This window comes from Callithrix jacchus, chromosome 12, assembly GCF_049354715.1.
Source record: "Callithrix jacchus isolate 240 chromosome 12, calJac240_pri, whole genome shotgun sequence".
NCBI classification, from domain to species: domain Eukaryota; kingdom Metazoa; phylum Chordata; class Mammalia; order Primates; family Cebidae; genus Callithrix; species Callithrix jacchus.
In genome coordinates this window covers 16,332,179-16,351,662 of record NC_133513.1, presented here as the reverse complement: position 1 = coordinate 16,351,662, position 19,484 = coordinate 16,332,179, and the positions used below count along the sequence as shown (strand labels likewise).

Below are 19,484 nucleotides of genomic sequence, written 5' to 3'. Positions count from 1 at the left end.
AAGCACCGTCTTTACTAAAAATACAAAAAATTAGCTGGGTACAGTGGTGCACAACTGTAATTCGAACTACTCGAGAGGCTGAGGCAGGAGAATCACTTGAACCTGGGAGGCGGAGGTTGTAGTGAGTTGAGATCGCGCCACTGCACTCCAGCCTGGCTGACAGAGCGAGGCTCTGCCTCAAAAAAAAATTTTAAATAAATAAATAAAACACTGCAAAAATGAATATATTCTTATAATTACATGAATAAAGAAATATGTGGAAATGACCATGATCCTCAGAGAAACAGCATTTTACATAACCACAGACATGTCTTTAAAACACTGTCATGTAATCACATAACCAATAATAAGCTATTCCCTAAAGAAATGCTCTATGAGTAAAAGCAAGTGGTTGCATAGCTTGGCATGTTGGAAATCATACAGTGACACACAGGCAGGAATGAGGAGCCTATGAAATAACCCTGAGATTTTAAATGATCGGACAAGATGAGGAAGGTGGAAAATTCCTAACTGAAGATATTAAAGGAATTACAAATGTCCCAAGATGATAAAAAGATGATGATTGCCAACCTTAAATAGATACGGGAAAATTTATTTCCCTCATTGCAAAAACGTAAAATAGATGTGCTGAAAAGAGTGAGCGCTGATTGCGTGCCACCCTCCTCCAAGCCACCGTGGCTCTTTGACTGTTCCTTCCCTACGGTTATCAGTGATCATTTATTGGGTGAACAGGATATGCTCCCTGCATTGAAAAATCAGGGGTAGTAGATGGATGTTCAGATGAAGAAATGAATGTTCAAGGACAGTTTGGAATACTGCCCTGTAGCTGCTGCTCAGTTATTTTAATATCAGTGGGGAAATGACAGCTGTTGGGGATCCCAAAGACTACCCCCAGATTCCACGATTCGTTAGGAGGACTCATAGGACTCCACATATAGTCATATTCCTGGATGTGATTTACCTCAGCAACAGGACACGAAATAAGATCAGCAAAGGGGCTGAATGAGTGGGAGGAACACACATGGAACAAGGAACCGGTTTCCTCTCCCCGTGTGGTCACACAGGACGCGCTAACTCCTCCAGCAGTAGGCTGTGACAACATGTGTGGCATTCTGCCTGTCGAAGAAGCTCATGAATGACTCAGCACCCAGGGCTGTTGTTGAAGCTGGTCACTTTGGCAGTCTCTGCCAAACATGTACCCAAATTCCAGACTCCCAGGAGGAAAGATGGGTGTTCAGCATAACCCACGTTGTAGGAACCATCCCCAAATCCAGGTTCTCAGGTGCACACCAAGTGCCAGCCTTGTGAATGGGCCTTTTGAAGGATAAATCTCAGGATTTCTCTACTAGTTAAGTCTTTTCTGCACAGAAAGACTATTCAGTAAATGGAACCAGGGCCACTGGCATAACCAAGTGGAAAAAAAAATAAAATAAAATTGTGATCCTTATTCTCATGACATAAAAGCCAATCTCAAATAAACTAAAGACCTAAATATAAAAGCACATTTTAGATCTTAGAAGAAAATATAGTAGACTATCTTTATTTTTCCTTTTCTTTCTTTCTTTTTTTTTTTTTTTTTGAGACAAAGTTTCACTCTGTTGCCCAAGCTGGAGTGCAGTGGCATGATCTGGGCTCACTGCAATCTCCACCTCCCAGGTTCAAGCGATTCTCCTGCCTCAGCCTCCCAAGTAGCTGAAACTACAGACACACACCACCATGCCCTGCCAATTTTTATATTTTTAGTAGAGACAGGGTTTCACTATGTTGGCCAGGCTGGTCTTGAACTCCTGACCTCATGATCCGCCCACCTCAGCCTCCCAAAGTGCTGAGATTACAGGTGTGAGCCACCGTGCCCTGCCTATTGTAGACTATCTTTATGACTTCAGGATAAAGAGTGATTTCATAAACAAGACCCCAAAATGCACTGATCATAAAGAAAATGGACAAAATGGACTATGTGAAAACTTAAAAATTCTGTTCATTGAAACAATGTAATTTTTAAAATGAAAAGACAATTAAATCTAAGAAAAGGCAGCAGCAACTGATATAAGTTGATAAGGGATTAATCTGTAAATATATAAAATACTCTAAGTTACTAAGAAAAAGACATCCCAATGGAACTAATAGGCTGAGATGAAAAGAGAATGCAGAGAGAAGGAAATCCATGTGCTCAGAAGCGCGGTGGCTCATGCCTATAATCCCAGCACTTTGGGAGGCCAAGGCAGGCGGATCACTTGGGCCCAGAAGTTTGAGAGCAGCCTGGGCAACATGGGCAAAACCCCATCTCTACAAAAAATACGAAAACTAACTGGGCATAGAGGCTCATGCCTGTGGTCTCAGCTACTTGGGAGGCTGAGGTGGAAGGATCACTTGAGACTGGGAGGTTGAGGTTGCAGTGAACATGCCCACACCTTTGCATTCAAGGCAGGACGACAGAGCAAGACCGTGTTTCAAACAACAAACAAAAACCAAAAAGAAAGAAAGACGCTCTACTTCTCTAAGAAATAAAAAAAGAAAATTAATACCACAGCCAGGACTTATTTCTTCTTCTATCCAAGGAGGAGGAACACATACTAGGTTTACCCTCCTGCCTGGAACAGTTAAAAAACTGGACAAGACAAATGAAATCACAGTACTCAAAACATGGACCTGCAGGCTATGGTAGTCAGTGACCTGTAAGAGATAGGACATTAGTGAGATGGACCCTATAGGCGTCAGACTGCTGCAGGATTTCCAGGCCATGCTACAAAGAGGGAACACAGGCAGGATCTGATCGTCTCCCTGAGATGAGAAAATAGAGCTGGGAGTGCAGGCATCAAGGCATTAAGAGTTTAAAGGGCAGAAGCCAGTCATGGTGGTTCATGCCTATAATTCCAGCACTTTGGGAGGCCGAGGCAGGTGGATTGCTTGAGCTCATGAGTTAAAGACCAGCCTGGGAAACATGGCAAACCCCATCTCTACAAAAAATAAAAAAATAAGCTGGGCATGGTGGTGTGTGCCTTTAATCCCAGCTACTTGGGAGGCTGAGGTAGGCACACAGCTTGAGCCCAGGAGGTAAATGTTGCAGTGTGCTAAGGTGGCACCACTGCACTCCAGCCTTGGGCAATACAGCCAGACTTTGTCTCAAAAATGAAAAACCAGAAGTAAAAAATAACAGCAGATTAGACACTGCAAAAGGGAAGATCAGTGAACTTAAAGGCAGTCTGAAAGGAAACAGAGGGAAAAGAGACAAAAACAGTAACAAACACCCCCAGAGTATCAGTGAGCTCTGGGACAACTTCAAGCAGGTTAATAGGTGTGCAACAGAAATCCCTCAAACAGAAATGGGGACAGAACAAATATGTGAAGAAATACGGGCTAAAATTTCCTCAAATACGATGCAAGTTATAAAGTCACAGATCTAAGAAGCTCAACGAACACTGAATGAAAGAAACATAAAGACGACCCAGCAATTCCATTATTGGTTACATATCCAGAGGAATATAAAGCATTCTACCATAAAGACACATGCATGAGGTCGGGTGCGGTGGCTCATGCCCGTAATCCCAGCACTTTGGGAGACTGAGGTGTGCAGATAATGAGGTCAGAAGATGGAGACCATCCTGGCCAAAATGGTGAAAGCTGCCTCTACTAAAATACAAAAAAATTAGCCAGGCATGGTGGCACATGCCTGTAGTCCCAGCTACTCGGAAGCTGAGACAGGGAAATCACCTGAACCCAGGAGGCAGAGGTTGCAGTGAGCCAAGATTGTGCCACTGTACTCCAGCCTGGGTGACAGAGCAAGACTCCGTCTCAAAAAAAAAAAAAGACACACGGATGTGAATGTGCACTACAGTACTGTTCACGATAGAAAATACATGGAATCAATCTAAATGCCCATCAATGACAGAATGGATGAAGAAAATGTGGTCCATATACACTATGGAATATTATGCAGCTGTTAAAAAGAACAAGATCATGTCTTTTGCAGGAATATGCATGGAGCTAGAGGCTATTATCTTAAGCACACTAACCCAGGAACAGAAAACCAAATACTGCATGTTCTCACTTATAAGTGGGCGCTAAATGATAAGAACTTATGAGGGCAAAGAAGGAAACAACGGATACTGGGGTCTACTTGAGGCGGGAGGGTGGGAACAGGGAGAGGAGCAGAAAAGATAACCATTGGGTACTGAGTTGAATATCTGGGTGATGTAATAGTATGTATGACAAAACCCTATTACTGTGGAAGTCAAATATGTGACAACAATAGTACAAGTTACCTATGTAACAAACCTTTATACGTATCCCAAAAATGAAAAATAAAAGAAACATAAAGAAAATGACACCCAGGCCTATTATAATCAAATTGCTTAAAACCAAAGATAAGGATTGCAGCAGTTTCTTCTTGGTAGTAGTACAAACCAGAAGAAAATAAATTTAAGTACTGAAAAATCAAAACAAATCAAAATTGTCAAACCATAATTCATGTCCCAGCCTGACACAGTACCTCATGCCTGTAATCCCAACACTTTGGGAGGCTGAGGTGGACAGATCACCTGAGGTCAGGAGTTCAAGACCAGCCTGGTCAACGTGGAAAACCTCGTCTCTACTAAAAATACAAAAATTAGTTGGGTGTTGTGGCATATGCCTGTGATCCCGGTTACTCAAGAGGCTGAAGCAGGAGAATTGCTTGAACCTGGGAGGCAGAGGTTATAGTGAGCTGAGACCACACCATTGCATTCCAGCCTAGACAACCAGACTCTGTCTCAAAAAAAAAAAAAATTTGATGTCCAGTGAAAACAAAGGTAACATAAAAACTTTCACCGGCATTCTGCAAAAGTACATCAGCAGCAGCGTGGCGCTGGCTACATGAAGAAGGGTTAAAGAAAGGCTGAAGCAGGAGGAAACCAATAACAGATGCAGCTCTGGATCCAGACAAAGGCACGAAGCCCATCAGAAATGGCAACTATGTGGGCAAACATAGAATCCTTTTCTTCTTACTATTTAAATTTCTTTGAAAGGAAATTGCCTTTGTAAAAGAAAAAGAAAATCATGACAGCATATGGCAGGGTTTTTAGTATTTATTTGTGGCAGTAAAATATGCCACACCAATAGCACGAAGGACAGGAAAGGAGGAGTGGAAGACGCTATTGTTATAAAGGTCTTACGTAATGTGTGAGGTGGGGTCATATCACGTGATGGTGGACTGTGAAAAGTTAAAGATGTATATACTGTGCACTCTAATGCAACCTTGAAAATACCACAACAAAGAGTTAGAGTTAATGGGCCAAGCAGAACTCAAATGGGATCAAGAAAAATAATCCGAAAGAAGTCAGGAAAAGAGGAAAAGGGGGAAGGGACAACATATATAAAAATGAGAAATAGTGTTACAGCTCTTTTAGAATGCAGGCATTTCAGATTTTACCCCCCAAAAAAAAGAAGAAGAAAGAAGGAAGAAGGAAGAAGAAGAGGAGGAGGAGGAGGAGGAGGAGGAGGAGGAGGAAATAAATGGCAACATGATAGGTTTGAATTCTACCAATAGAAGTATCAATAAGGCCGGGCACAGTGGCTCATGCCCATAATCCCCGCACTTTGGGAGAATGAGGTGGGCAGATTGCTTGAACCCACGAGTACCAGAACAGCCTGGAAACATGGCAAAACCCCACCTCTTTGAAAACATACAAAAATTCGCCAGGCACAGTGGCTGGCATCTGTAGTCCCAGCTACTCAGGAGTCTGAGGTGGGAGAGTCGATTGTGCTTGAGAGGTTGATGCTGTAGTGAGCTGTGATTGTGCCACTGCACTCCAGCCTGGATGAAAAAGGCAGACCCTGACCTAGAAAAAACAAAAAAAATCAATAATCACATTCCATATATATATTAAAAAAAAATCCCTCTACGGGCACATCATACTGAAAAATCACTCAAGAAAAAATACATGACCTGAATAGCCTTGTAGCTATTAAATAAGTTAAACGTGTAAAAACCTACACACAATGAAAACTCCAGGCCCATGCTGGCTGTCTGGTCTTGAACTCCTGGGCTCAGGCAATCTGCCCACCTCAGCCTTCCATAATGTTAGAATTATAGGCGTGAGCCACCACGCCTGGCTTAAAGAGGAAACTTTGGATGTGATGTGTGCACTCCCTGTGATTGCAGTTTCACAGGTATATACATGTCAACACTTATTAAATTGCACGCTTTAAACGTGCTGTTCTTTGTATGTGATTATCTTCCAATAAAGCTGTTTAAAAATTGTTCACTGTGTGTGCATTTTTAAATGTATGCCAATTATATCTCTATAAAGCTAAAAGAAGAACACCACGCAGTGCCCATTTCACATCCAAGAGACTGGTCAAAATTAGAAGTCCAGGGTGGGCGTGGTGGCTCATGCCTGTAATCCCAGCACTTTGGGGGGCTGAGGTGGGCAGATCATGAAGTCAGGAGTTCAAGACCAGCCTGACCAAGATGGCAAAACCCCATCTCTACTAAACATATAAGTTAGTTGGGCATGATAGTGGGTGCCTGTAATCCCAGCTACTCGGGAGGCTGAGGCAGAGAAATACTTGAACCCGGGAGGCAGAGGTTGCAGTGAGCTGAGATCGCTCCACTGTACTTTAGCTTGGGAAACAGAGTGAGACTTCATCTCAAAAAAATATATATTAGAAGTCCAACAACTGAAAGTGTTGGTGAGGAAATGGCCAGTGGACATTCACACACATTTTTGCTAGGTGTACAAATTAACATACCATTTTGCAGACAAAATCTAGTAATATCCTGGAACGCTGAAGTGATTATTCCAGATTCTCTTGCATATGGGCACAGTAACAGAGGAGAACGCTGAGTCATAGTGGCATAATTGTAGTAGCAAAAGGCTGAAAACAATCTATATGCCCGACAACAGCACAATGGTTAACTAAATTGTAGTAGAGTCATATACTGCAATACTCTACAACAATGAAAACTAATGAACTAGAATGATCCATATGAATGATCCATATGAATACAGAAGCCTCTCTAGCATACAGGAAAATCAATCTGTAAAAGAACACACCTGCGATATGATGTCATTTAATGTAGTTTAAAAACATGTGAAATAAGCTTATGTATTTCTGAGGAATACATACAAATATTAAAAGCATACCTCAGAGATATTGCAGGTTCAGTTCCAGACGTGACAATAAAGTATCTCAATAAAGCAAGTCACACAAGTTCTTTGGTTTCCCAGTGCATATAAAAGTTATATTTACACTACGCTGTAGTCTATTAAGTATGCAATAACATTATATCTAAAAACAAATCACAAGGTCAGGAGTTCGAGACCATCCTGGTGAAACCCCGTCTCTAGTAAAATATAAAAGATTAGCCAGATGTGGTGGCAGGTGCTTATAGTCCCAGCTACTCAGGAGGCTGAGGCAAGAGAATCTCTTGAACCCGGGAGGTAGAAGTTGCAGTGAGCTGAGATTGCACCACTGCATCCCAGCCTAGTGAGGGAGCGACACTCCGTCTCAAAAAAAAAAACAAAAACCTTAATTAAAAATACTTTTTTGCTAAAAAATGCTAGCAATCATGTGAGCCTTCAGTGAATCATAATCTCTTTGCTGATAGAGGGTCCTGCCCTGACATTGAGTCTCTGACTGACCAGGACACTAGCTGCTGGAGGAGTAGAGTGGCTGGGGCACTTTCCTCAAAGAAGACAATCATGAAGTTGTCCATATCAACTGACCCTTCCTTCTTTGAGATCTCTGTAGCATGTGAACCTGCTTTGTTTGATAGCATTTCACCTACAGAATGTCCTTCAAAACTGCAATAAATTTTCTCAAACCCTGCCATTGCATTATCAAATGAATTTACGGAATATTCTAAATTCTTTGTTGTCATTTCAGCAATGTTCAATCACCTTCACCAAGGGTAGATTCCATGTCAAGAAAACCACTTTCTTTGTTCATCCATAGAAGCAACTCCTCATATGTTCAAGTTTTGATCATGAGATTGCAATTCAGTTACATCTTCAGACTCCACTTTTAATTCCAGTTCTCTTGCTATTTCTACCACATCCACAGTTCTGTCTTCAACTGAAGTCTCGAACCCCTTGAAGTCATCCTTGAAGAAAGGAATCAACTTCTTCTAAACTCCTGTTAATGTTAATATTTTTCCTCCTCCTGTGAATCACAAATGTCCTTTTTTTTTTGAGATGGAGTCTCACTCTGCGCCTAGGCTAGAGTACAGTGGTGCCGTCTCAGCTCCTGCAACCTTTACCTTCCAGGTTCCAGGGATTCTCCTGTGTCAGCCTCCCAAGAAGCTGGGACTACAGGCACGCGCCACCACACCTGGCTAATTTTTGTATTCTTAGTAGAGACGGGGGATTTCACCATCATGGCCAGGCTAGTCTTAAACCGCTGACCTCAAATGATCCACCTGCCTCAGGCTCCCAAAGTGCTGGGATTACAGGCGTGAGCCACAGCGCCCGGCCGAATCCCAAATGTTCTTAATGGCATCTAGAATGGTGAATCCTTTCCAGAAGGTTTTCAGCTTACTTTGCCCAGATCCATCCAAGGAATCACTATGTATGTCAGGTATTGCTTTATGAAATGTATTTCTTAAATAAGACTTGAAAGTTGAAATGGCTGCAGAATGGATGGATGTTAGCAAATGTAAAAACATTTGTCTCCTTATACATCTCCATCAGAGACCTTGAGTGACCAGCTATGCTGCCAATGAACAGCAGTATTTTAAAAAGAGTCTTTCTGAGAGTGAGTTTCAACAGTGAGCTTAAAATATTCAGTAAACCATGCTGTAAACAGAGGTGCTGCCAGCCAGGCTTCGCTGTTTTATTAACAGAGCACAGAGTAGATCTGGCATCACTGGGAAGGGCCATCGGACTTTCAGAATGGCACAAGGGCACTGGCTTCAACTTAAAGTCACCAGCTTCATTAGCTCCTAACAAGAGAGTCAGCCTGTCCATTGATGCTTTGAAGCCAGGCATGGATCCGCTCCAGCTATGAAAGTCCTAGGGGAGCATAAAGGTGCTGTTTAGTGTTCTTCAATGTTCTCAGCTAGAGCTTCTGGATAACTTGCTGCAGCCTCTCCATGGGTACCTGCTGCTTCACTTTACACATTTCTGTTGTGGAGATTGCTGCTTTCCTTAAACTTCGTGAACCTGAAGGGAATGTTGTGGCTTTGATCTCCCGTCCTGACCACTAAAACTTTCTTCACATCAGAAATAAGGCTGTTTCACTTTCTTATCATTTGTGTGTTTACTGGAGTAGCACTTGTTAATCACCTTTAAAAAGTTTTTCTTTGCAAGCACAACTTGGCTGTTCAGCACAGGAAGCCTAGCTTTCAGCCTCCCGGTTTTCGGTATGCCTTTCTCACTAAGCTTAATCATTTCTAGCTTTTTATTTAGAGCAAAGGATGTATGACTCTTCCCTTCACTTAACACTTAGAAGCCAGTATGGGGTTATTGAGTGGCCTAATTTTATTATTAGTGTGATTCAAGGATATGGAGGCCCCCAAAAAGGGAGAGAGACAGGGAAATGGCCAGCGAGTGGGGCAGTCACAACACACTTATTTATCAATTTGCCGCCTTTAATGGACGTGGTTTGTGGTGCCCCACAATGATCACACCATCAAAAATCACTGATCACAGATCACCATAATAGATATAGTAAAAAAGGAAAAGTTCAAAATATTCCAAGAATTACCAAAATGTAAGAACATGCTGTTGAAAAAATGACGCTAATAGAGGCCAGGTGTGGTGGCTCAAGCCTATAATCCCAGCACTTTGGGAGGCTGAGGTGGGCAGATCACTTGAGGTCAGGAGCTCAAGACCAGCCTGGTCAACATGGTAAAATCCTGTCTCTACCAAAAATACAAAAATTAGCCAGGCATCATGGCTCATGCCTGGACCAGCTACTTGGGAGGCTGAGGCAGAAGAATCCCTTGAACTTGAGAGGTGGAGGTTGCAGTGAGCTAAGATCATGCCACTGCACTCCAGCCTGGGTGAAAGAGTGAGACTCTGTCTCAACAAAACAAAACAAAAACAAAAACAAAAAAAGAAAAATTGATGCTGGATGCATGGTTGCCACAAACCTTCAGTACGTAAAAAACATAGTATATGTAAACTTCAATCAAGAGAAGCCCAATAAAATAAGGTATGCCCATAATAAAAATACAAAGAGATGCAATAAAAAACCCAAAACTCTTAATCAAGGACAACATTTACCTCTGGAGGGAAGCATAGGAGTGTTCTCAGGAAGAAGCTGCTAACTTCCTATCTAATAACCCTTCCTTTTGTTGGCAGCAAGTGGTCTCTGCTAGTAACACTACCAGAGTGTTCTTAAGGAAATTAAGAGTGCTACTCCAGTACACACACACATGATAAAAAAGTGAAACAGCCTTATTGCTGATATGGAGAAAGTGATCAGAAGATCAAACCAGCCACAAGAAGAAAATACATTACATTTTCCTGTACAATTCTGGTCTCTAGTGTAAAAGTCATTGGATAGACCTCCTTGAAAAGCGCTTTGCTACTGGCCTTTCCTCCTTCATAGAATACAGATGTGATGGCTGCAGCTCCTGCAGCCGTTTTGTAAGCATGAAGACAAGGGCCACACCCTTGAAGGAGCAAAAAGCTAAGAAAGCCCAGGTCCTAGGAACCCCTGCCTCCAAACGTCCCATTACCTGAGACAAAAATAAACTCTTAACATATGCCACTGTTCCTGGCATTTTCTTGTCACATGCCCTAAATCCCTAACTAAAACTGGCCCACAGAAGGCTTAAACAGGACTGATAATGTTTTACCTCTGAAAGCTGGCTGGTAGAAACATGCGTACTCATTTTATTAATCTTTAGACTATTTTTGGTATTTTTATACTTTTCAGTTTTTCTAAGAAGTTGAAACATTTAAAAGTTAAAAAGAAACTGTAGCCCAATACCTAATCCTCAGTAAGATTTTGAGGACTCAGTGATAACATAAATGAAGAATGTCTACGGAAGGCAGTTCTGAATACGAAGTAAAAAGAAAGCTTCCTAGAGCCACCACAGTCACAGAACTCAAACCCAGCTTTGCCTGACTCCCCAGGTCCAAGCGCTTCCCACCCTACCCCAAATTACTGAGTATATAAGCACAACTTTGCTTTGAAGATTAAAGCTTTCTCATAATAAAAACTAGTTCTGGTTTATAAAATTAAACACAATGAGAATAGAGCAGAGGTTAAAGTACTGTTCGAATATAAAAAGTCTCCCGCTTTCTTTAAGAAAGTCTATTAAGAAAACATCACAGGCTGTAACTGGATTTTGGTGTGAAAAGCATCTTCTGCTCTTAAAAAGCCTAAATGATGTTAGTTTATAACATAAACTTGCACCTGAATCTCTGTTAGGGGTTTAATGAGTTGTCACGCTTGATAAGAAACTCTCATGTAATCTATTACTCTACCCCATGAAAAAGGGAAGCTTTGTTTAATCGTGACAGCCCTCACTTAATTCTCTATAACGGCCTTCTGTCCAACCACGGTTGTCTTTAGATTGTTGGGAATAAATCAATGTGTGTCAGCTCTGAGTAGATCAAATTTATTAGACTCTGAAATCAGTCATTTGAAGGCTATCCTGGCATGTAAACCAATGAATAAAAAGAAAGATAATATGTAATGGTATAAAAATGTACATATATACAAAAGTATATATATTTATAGAATAGTATATATTATATCTATGTTTATATATTATATAATATATATTTATGATATTATATACTATATATATTTATATATATAAAATTTTACAAATTAAGACACATGCCAAAAATGAAGTGCTTTCAAAAATTGCACCAGGTTAAAAAAAAAACACTAAGTAAAACATTTGGATCTAGTAGAAATTATCTATTAAAATTCATCTCTGGTAAGACATTACATAATATATAAATGTATTAATTAGATTATGTATTAATATACTAGCTGTATTATTAATATATTATACAATTATATCAACATACATTATATAATACATGAATGTTACTATATTAATAACATATATCTTTATCTATTTCTGCCTCTGTAGTCATAAACTCCAAACTCTCTTGCCTTTCAGATTTACAAGCTGAAGACATATAGCAAAATGATGTTCAGTTAAGCAAATTCAGTATGTCTGAACCTTCACAAATTTGGTATAGTGTGAATTTATGATCTAAATTTTTTTTTACTATCCTATTATTCTATTCATTGTGAAAAAACAATTCTTGGAAAAGTTACTGGATTTCTTTACATGCTGCTATGGACTGAATGTCTGTATCACTCCCAAATTTGTATGCTGACATCCCAGCCCCCAACGATGCTGTTCTGCAGTGTCATCCTGGCCTCGGGAGATGTCTGTCCCCAGCTGAGCCATTCACCTTTACTTTCAGCTGTTGATATTTTGATGTCAATGTAACTCATTAAAGAGCTGAGCTGTGAAATCCTACGAAGGCATGCAGGGGTAGTCCCACGTTTGCACCAAAACCAAGAAAGATGGTCTTTGGCAAAGGAATAACAACAATAAAAAAAAGCAGCAACAGCTTTGCGCAGTGGCAGTATCGTAGCCAATGAGGTTTATCCGAGGCGCAATTATTGCTAATTGAAAACTTTTCCCAATACCCCGCCATGATGACTTGAAATAGAGTAGGCGTTGGCAATTTTTGGCAGTCTCTACAGAGACTGAATCATATTAAAAACATTAAAAGGCCAGGCACGGTGGCTCACGCCGGTTATCCAAGCACTTTGGAGGCCAAGGCGGGTAGATCACCTGAGGTCGAGAGTTCAAGACCAGCCTGACCAACATGGTGAAACCCCGTCTTTAAAAAAAAAAAAAAAAAAAAAAAGCAGCAGCAGAAGGCCACGTGGTCCGAGCAATGGCAAAAGTCACTGATCGCCACCTTTCCTGGTTCCTGATTGCCGCCTTTCCTGGTAACTGATCCCTGTGCCTAGGCTGTCCCTTCCTCTCTCAGGTCTGACCACCCTTTCTGCCCCTGGATTCTCAATCTTCACAAGTCTCAACAACCCCAGCCACCTCATACATTCATAAACTCCCCCTTCTCCAGAATTCACATGTCCACGTGCCCTTCTGCCCCTAAGGTGAACACACAACCTATTTTCCACAGGGAGCCCCCTCCCATTTTCTTTTAATGTCTCCCTTTCATAAAGTATAGCCTTCTGAGGATATCCAATCCTATTTGGTGACTGATCCAGGAAAAGAGGAAACGAAGCTGGCCCTCCAGTGTAATGAATGACAGCTCTGGTTGCTTGAAAGGGTGATCCTGGCCATTTCATTATGAGAAAGTCAGTCTCATGGGGATCTTGGTAGGCCTCCTTTCCAGCTGACAGCCCTCTGAGGCTCTGCATGCAGACTTTTTTATTTCTTTGTAAACCATTGCTTTTTCAGGTGGAAGAAAACAGAGAGACAGTTTATAAACTGCATCTCAGTAATGGAAGGGGCACACTCAGGTACAATGTGGCTTTTGAACCCCCCCACTTGAGGTTTTAGAGGCTCTGTTTGATGACAGATGAAATAATATTGATTTTAAAACTGGCTCCATCTCTAGATCATTTCGACAGAGTGTTTTCAAGCCAAACCAAAAACCAGATGAAGCCCTTAGTTCAAGGCAACTTTATTTCACCAGTAACTGCTTCTTAGCCACAGATCTGCTGTGGTAAACACACACAGGGGTGCCTCTCTTTTCCCCAACGTGAGAAGCCCCCCCCCATACTAAAAGTACTCACATTCAATACGCCGAGGGAACAGGGCCCAATTTCTAAACCCGATGTCTACAAATCTGATTTAACAAATTAAAGGGATATGTGCACATCATAAGCAGATTCTTCACCTTACAAAAGCGTCCACTAGAGAGTCCCTCTAAGGTCCCCCTGCATATTGTATTTATAGAAATCCAATTTTGCAGGAACTTCTCCACAGCTGACAGCCAGAGGCCAAAAGGGAGAATATCAGCTTTTCTTTGGACTCACAATAGACCCAACTGAAGAAAATGTTAAACTGTAGCACAGGCAGGTGCTGTGGCTCACACCTGTAATCTCAGCACTTTGGGAGGCCAAGGCAGAAGGATCATTTGAAGCCAGGAGTTCGAGGCCAGCCTGGGCAACATAGTGAGACCCGTCTCTACAAAAAAAAGAAAAAAATTCAGGAGGCTGAGGTGGGAGAATGGCTTAAGCACAAAAGTTAGAAGCAGCAGTGAGCCGTGACCACACTGCTGCACTCCTGCCTGGACAACACAGAGATTTTGTCTCCAAAAAGAAGAAAAAAAAATGTGTAGCAGAAAAAGTTAAGTCAGATTCACTGTAAAACAACTGCTCCCAGGAAGCTGCAGGCAAATGTGGCATATTCAAGACTAAGGTGAGCAGTTTCCTCCTGGACATAAAGCTGCAAAAATGGTGTCAAATGGTCTCTAATGGGTCTCTTCTGGCCTTGGAACTACATCATTTTTATCACAACTATGCCAGTGATGCTCATATATTAATCGCTGACATTCTCTTAGGGCGACCTTTTCACAAGCATTTCAACATCCATCTTTTTCTCTCTCTCTCTCATTTTTTTTTTTTTTTTGAGACAAGGTCTCGCTCTGTTACCCAGGCTGCAGTTCAGTGGCATGAACACAGCCTCAACCTCGCAGGCTCAAGCAATCCTCCCATCTCACCCTCCTGAGTAGCTGGAACTACAGATGCACACCACAACTCCTGGCTAATTTTTGCATTTTTTGTAGAGATGAGGTCTCCCTATGTAGCTCAGGCTGGTGTATGAACACCTGGCCACAAGCAATCCTCCCACCTCAGCCTCTCTGCATGCTAGCATTACAGGTATGAGCCACCACATCCTGCTTCAATACATATCTTTATGTGTCGACTTGTTAGGATATTAGGGCATTTTTGCAATAGGTATAAATACTCTCCAGAAGGCTAATACCCACAGAATAAAATTAATTCACTAATTTGCTTCATCATATGAAAACAGCTAGACACATTCAGCAAATTTAGAAGATACGTTTGGGACAGCGCGATGTTAAATCCACATTATGTGGCATATATGAAATGTGCATGGCAGGGGCGTGGTGGGGGCGCTCTGCAACATGCCTCAAAGAACTGGAAGTTGGTTCAGCTCTGGATCAGCTGAAACGCATACAATGACATGTCCACGGGACTAGCAATTTGGGAAGGACACGCTGTCCATACTGAGAAGCTGTGGATGTAGATAGTTATGGTCTTAAATAGGAATCCCAAACTGAAATTCACAAGCGCAAAATGCTGCAAATTATGAGAGTGATCTGTAACAACATGGCATCTCATGTGGGCAGTTCCACGCAAACTGCTCTGGGAGGTGGCAGCAGAGATGCATTTAAGAACAGTGAGCCAGGCACGGTAGCTCACATCTGTAATCCCAGCGCTGAGGCGGGAGGATCACTTGAGGTCAGGAGTTCAAGACCTGCCTGGCCAACATGGTGAAACCCCGTCTCTACTAAAAGTACAAAATAATTAGCTGGGTGTGAGTGCATTGTGGAGCACACCTGTAACCCCAGGTACTCGGGAGGCTGAGGCACAATAAACACTTGAAGCCACGAGGTGGAGGTTGCAGTGAGCCGAGATTCTGCCACTGTACCCTAGCCTGGGTAACAGAGCTAGACCCTGTCTCAAAAATAAAAAACAAAAACAAAAAACATAAAAACCGATAGGATGCCCTTGACACATGCCAGGAAAGCCAGCCAGCAGAGTAATAAATCAGACAAAATAAAGCAAGTAAGCGTCCCTAGGGAAGTTGAGGATACCGTTTTGACCTTGAGATCAGAGTTATAGACAACTACGGTGCTCTCCCAAAAGCGTTTTTTTTTCCCCTAGAGAATGTTAAATATTCATGTTAAATGTATGTCAACAATTTTCCATATCTTACTTCTAAAATTTTTAGATTCAATCCCCTGAAAAAAATGTTTATCTTCACAAACTAGAATCAGGGTAAGGTAGGACCCTAATATAGCACCTCGAGGGTAACCAACTAAGTTAGCCCGAGCTGAGGGTTTTCCCAGCATGTGGGACACTTCAGTGCTAAAACCAGAATAGTCCTGGACAGACCAGGCTGGGTGGTCACCATAATTTGGAAGAAGACAGATTCCAAAGCATAACTGCAAGTATGACTACACATTTCAAGGGCCTAATACAATGCAGTCAGCCTGCCAGAACTGCACAGGAGGATCTGACTTACATGGGGAAAATAAAACCCACAAAATTGAATGTCTCTACTGGCTTCCCTTGGAATGCTTTGTATTTTACAGACAGAGCCTCAGATCCTGGGTGTAGATATTCCACATAGATCCTGTTTGTACCTCTTGTATTCACACCGGGGAAACTGCAAAGGGAAAACTGCTAAGTTATGTAAGGGAGCATGTGCGTGCACAAATTCTTCCTAGGCGGCGCGCTGGGGGCCTTAGCAGCCGAGATATTATTATCGAATAATGCTTTGCATCCACAATGGGCTTCATGCCTTTCAGATGATCTGCCAAACCAGTCTTAATGGTAACCTTTTTTTTTTTTTTTTTTTTTGAGACAGATTTTCACTCTTGTCACATAGGCTGGAGTGCAGTAGCGTGGTAATGGCTCACTGCAACCTCCGCCTCCTGGGTTCAAGCAATTCTTCTGCCTCAGCCTACTGAGTAGCTGGGGTTGCAGGTGCCCACCACCATACCCAGCGAAGTTTTTGTATTTTTATTAAAGATAGGGGTTTCGCCATGTTGGGCAGGCTGGCCTTGAACTCCTGACCTTAGTGATCTGCCCACCTCGGTCTCCAAAAGTGCTGAGATTACAGGTACAATGATGAAGATGATGATGAAAGCAATGACAATGGCAACCACCACACCTGGCCTGTAATGGCAACCTTTTAATAAAGGATGACCAGACCTTCTAGCACACTGACACATGCTGCCAGATTAAAACACTGTGTAATTATTTACAGGAGACAGTAGGGCGTCAGAGCATTTTGGTGGAAAGACCCTGTTTCCAAATAAATTTGAGAGATAGCTACAGCTGCTCTAAAACAGAGCAAAACATATGGCAACAAAAGGCAGAAGAAGAACACGTTATTGAGGCAAATCATGCAATGAATATCCGCTTTTTGTCATAGGGCATCTTGGCTGTCGCTGCTTCTCCATGCAAGCTTTTGGAATATTCTGAGTAAGAGCTGGAGAGTCAAAGAAAGAGAAAACAAAGCCCCTTGCTATCCCCCACACTTTCACTTCCTGCAGGAAAAGGGACACGGTGCCACGCAGTTGAACACTGTGTCAAGTGAGGATAAAGGAAAGCAGCCATGACATCACTCCATTACTGCCGCCCCCAGTGTCCCTCACAGGCCCTGCAATTTATAATCCTGTTTAATCCTCCAATCAACCCAGGAATACCGATATCATCACCCCTGCTATACAGATAAGGAAGCTGAGGTCCAGGAGCTTGCTGGTGGTCAAATAGCTCCTAAATGACATTGAGTTTTAAACACAATCTCCAAAAAGTCTCTATGTTTTGAGTGTCTATAATGTGTCATCAGGCACTGAGGCAGATACTTGGGATGCAATCAGATAAATGGCAGAGAACCTCTCCAAGAAGCCCACAAGCTGGAAGGGAATACAAGAAACGCCATTACTCATGGTGATGACAATTACTGAGTGCCTATCACATGCCAGGCATTGTTCCCACTCAGGCTTCAGTCCAGCCTCCCACCAGCCCAGTGACAAAGGTACTACTTTCCATGCAGTCTTAACTTTCTGACTCTGAAACGCAGACTCTTCACCAATGTGCCTGAGATAAACGGTAAGAGATGAAAGCCCAACCAACATTAACTGTGTTAATGAAGTAGACTGATTATATACCTCACAACCAAAAGGAATTGCCAAAAACCGGTACTTCTGGAGAAGCATTCAGGAAGAACACAGGAACCGCAGCTGAATCTAAAAAGCAGATATGATGACAATGATGATGATGATGATGACAGCAATGACAACAGCAACTACAAAAATGGAGGCTGGGAGCAGTGGCTCATGCCTGTAATCACAGCATTCTGGGAGGCAGTGGCGGGAGGATCACTTGAGCCCGGGAGTTTGAGACCAGTCTGGGAAAGAGAGCAAGACCCTATCTCTACACAAAATTTAAAACTTAGCTGGACATGGTGGCATGTGTCAGCAGTCCCAGGTATTTGGGAGGCTAAGGTGGGAGGATCACTTGAGCCCAGGAAGTAGAGGCTGCAGTGAGGTATGATCACACCATTGCACTCTAGCCTGGGCAACAGAGCAAGACTCTGTCAAGAAAGAAAAGAAAGAAAAGAAAGAAAAGAAAAGAAAAGAAAAGAAAAGAAAAGAAAGAAAGAAAGAAAGAAAGAAAGAAAGAAAGAGAGAAAGAGAGAAAGAGAGAGAGAGAAAGAAAGAAAGAAAGAAAGAGAAAGAGAGAGAAAGAAAGAGAGAGAGAGAAAGAGAGAAAGAGAGAGAGAGAAAGAGAGAAAGAAAAAGAAAGAAAGAAAGAAAGCTACAGAACCAGATTTAAAGCAGAAGCAGCCAAAAAATCACATGCAAAACTGCTTTCAGGGAGAAACACAAGCCTGGCCACAGAACCCCACTGATGGCAGGTGCTGGATGCTAATGCTAGGACCCCCGCCTCTGCTGCCACTTTCCTGCCACTTTCCTCATGAGCATGGATCCTGCCTTCTCCTTGTGTTGCTCACTAAAGGCTCAAAATCTGGTTCAGGTGAGTCTGAGTACTCAGGTGTGGGTTACATGCCTGAGTCCTAACTGCAAAGAAAGCAGAGAGGCCATCAGGCCATCTAGCTTCCATCATGCAGGTGGTTTACACCAGAAAGCAGGTGGACATATTTGGGGGTAATATGGTTTGTCTCTGTGCTCTCACCCAAATCTCATCTCAAATTTTAATCCCTGTGTGTCAAGGGAGGGACCTGGTGGGAAATGATTGGATCATGGAGGTGGGGGGCGCAGTTACCCCATACTGTTCTCATGACAGTGAGTGTGTTCTCACATGATCTGATGGTTTTAAAGTGTTGGGCAGTTGCCCTTTGTGCTCTCTCTCTCTTCCGCCACCTTGTGAAGCAGTTCCCTGCTTCTCCTTTGCCTTCTGCCATGATTATATGTTTCCTGAGGCCTCCTCAGCCATGTGGAACTGTGAGTCAATTAAACCCGTCTCAGGTAGTATCTTTATATCAGTGTGAAAACGGACTAACACCAGGGAAACTCTCCAAAGTCAGAAGGGAATACAAAAGTACTGGGAGGTCAGAAAGGACAAATGTGCGTCCACTGAAAGCTCCTTGTTCTGTCTTTTCTAAATGAAGTCACCCTTCTGACGGTAGCCATGGATTCCACATCCATGGATTCAACTGTTGATCGAAAGTATTCAGAAAAAAAATTCCATGATGTTTCAAAAAGCAAAACTTGAACTTGCCGTGTGCTAAGTATGACGCTGAATCCATGAGAATGAAGTGATAT

The 19,484-nt window shown here is 42.3% G+C and overlaps 1 protein-coding gene and 1 non-coding gene across 10 annotated transcripts in view; one reads left to right on the top strand and one right to left on the bottom strand.

The window, feature by feature from the left end:
• The window catches only part of CPPED1 (calcineurin like phosphoesterase domain containing 1), a 257,223-nt gene that overhangs the window by 190,104 nt on the left and 47,635 nt on the right, over nucleotides 1-19,484 (bottom strand). The window lies entirely within an intron of this gene.
• Nucleotides 12,529-12,669, top strand: LOC118146631 (U4 spliceosomal RNA). Its single transcript, XR_004732471.1, has one exon. It is a non-coding gene; the product is annotated as a U4 spliceosomal RNA (small nuclear RNA).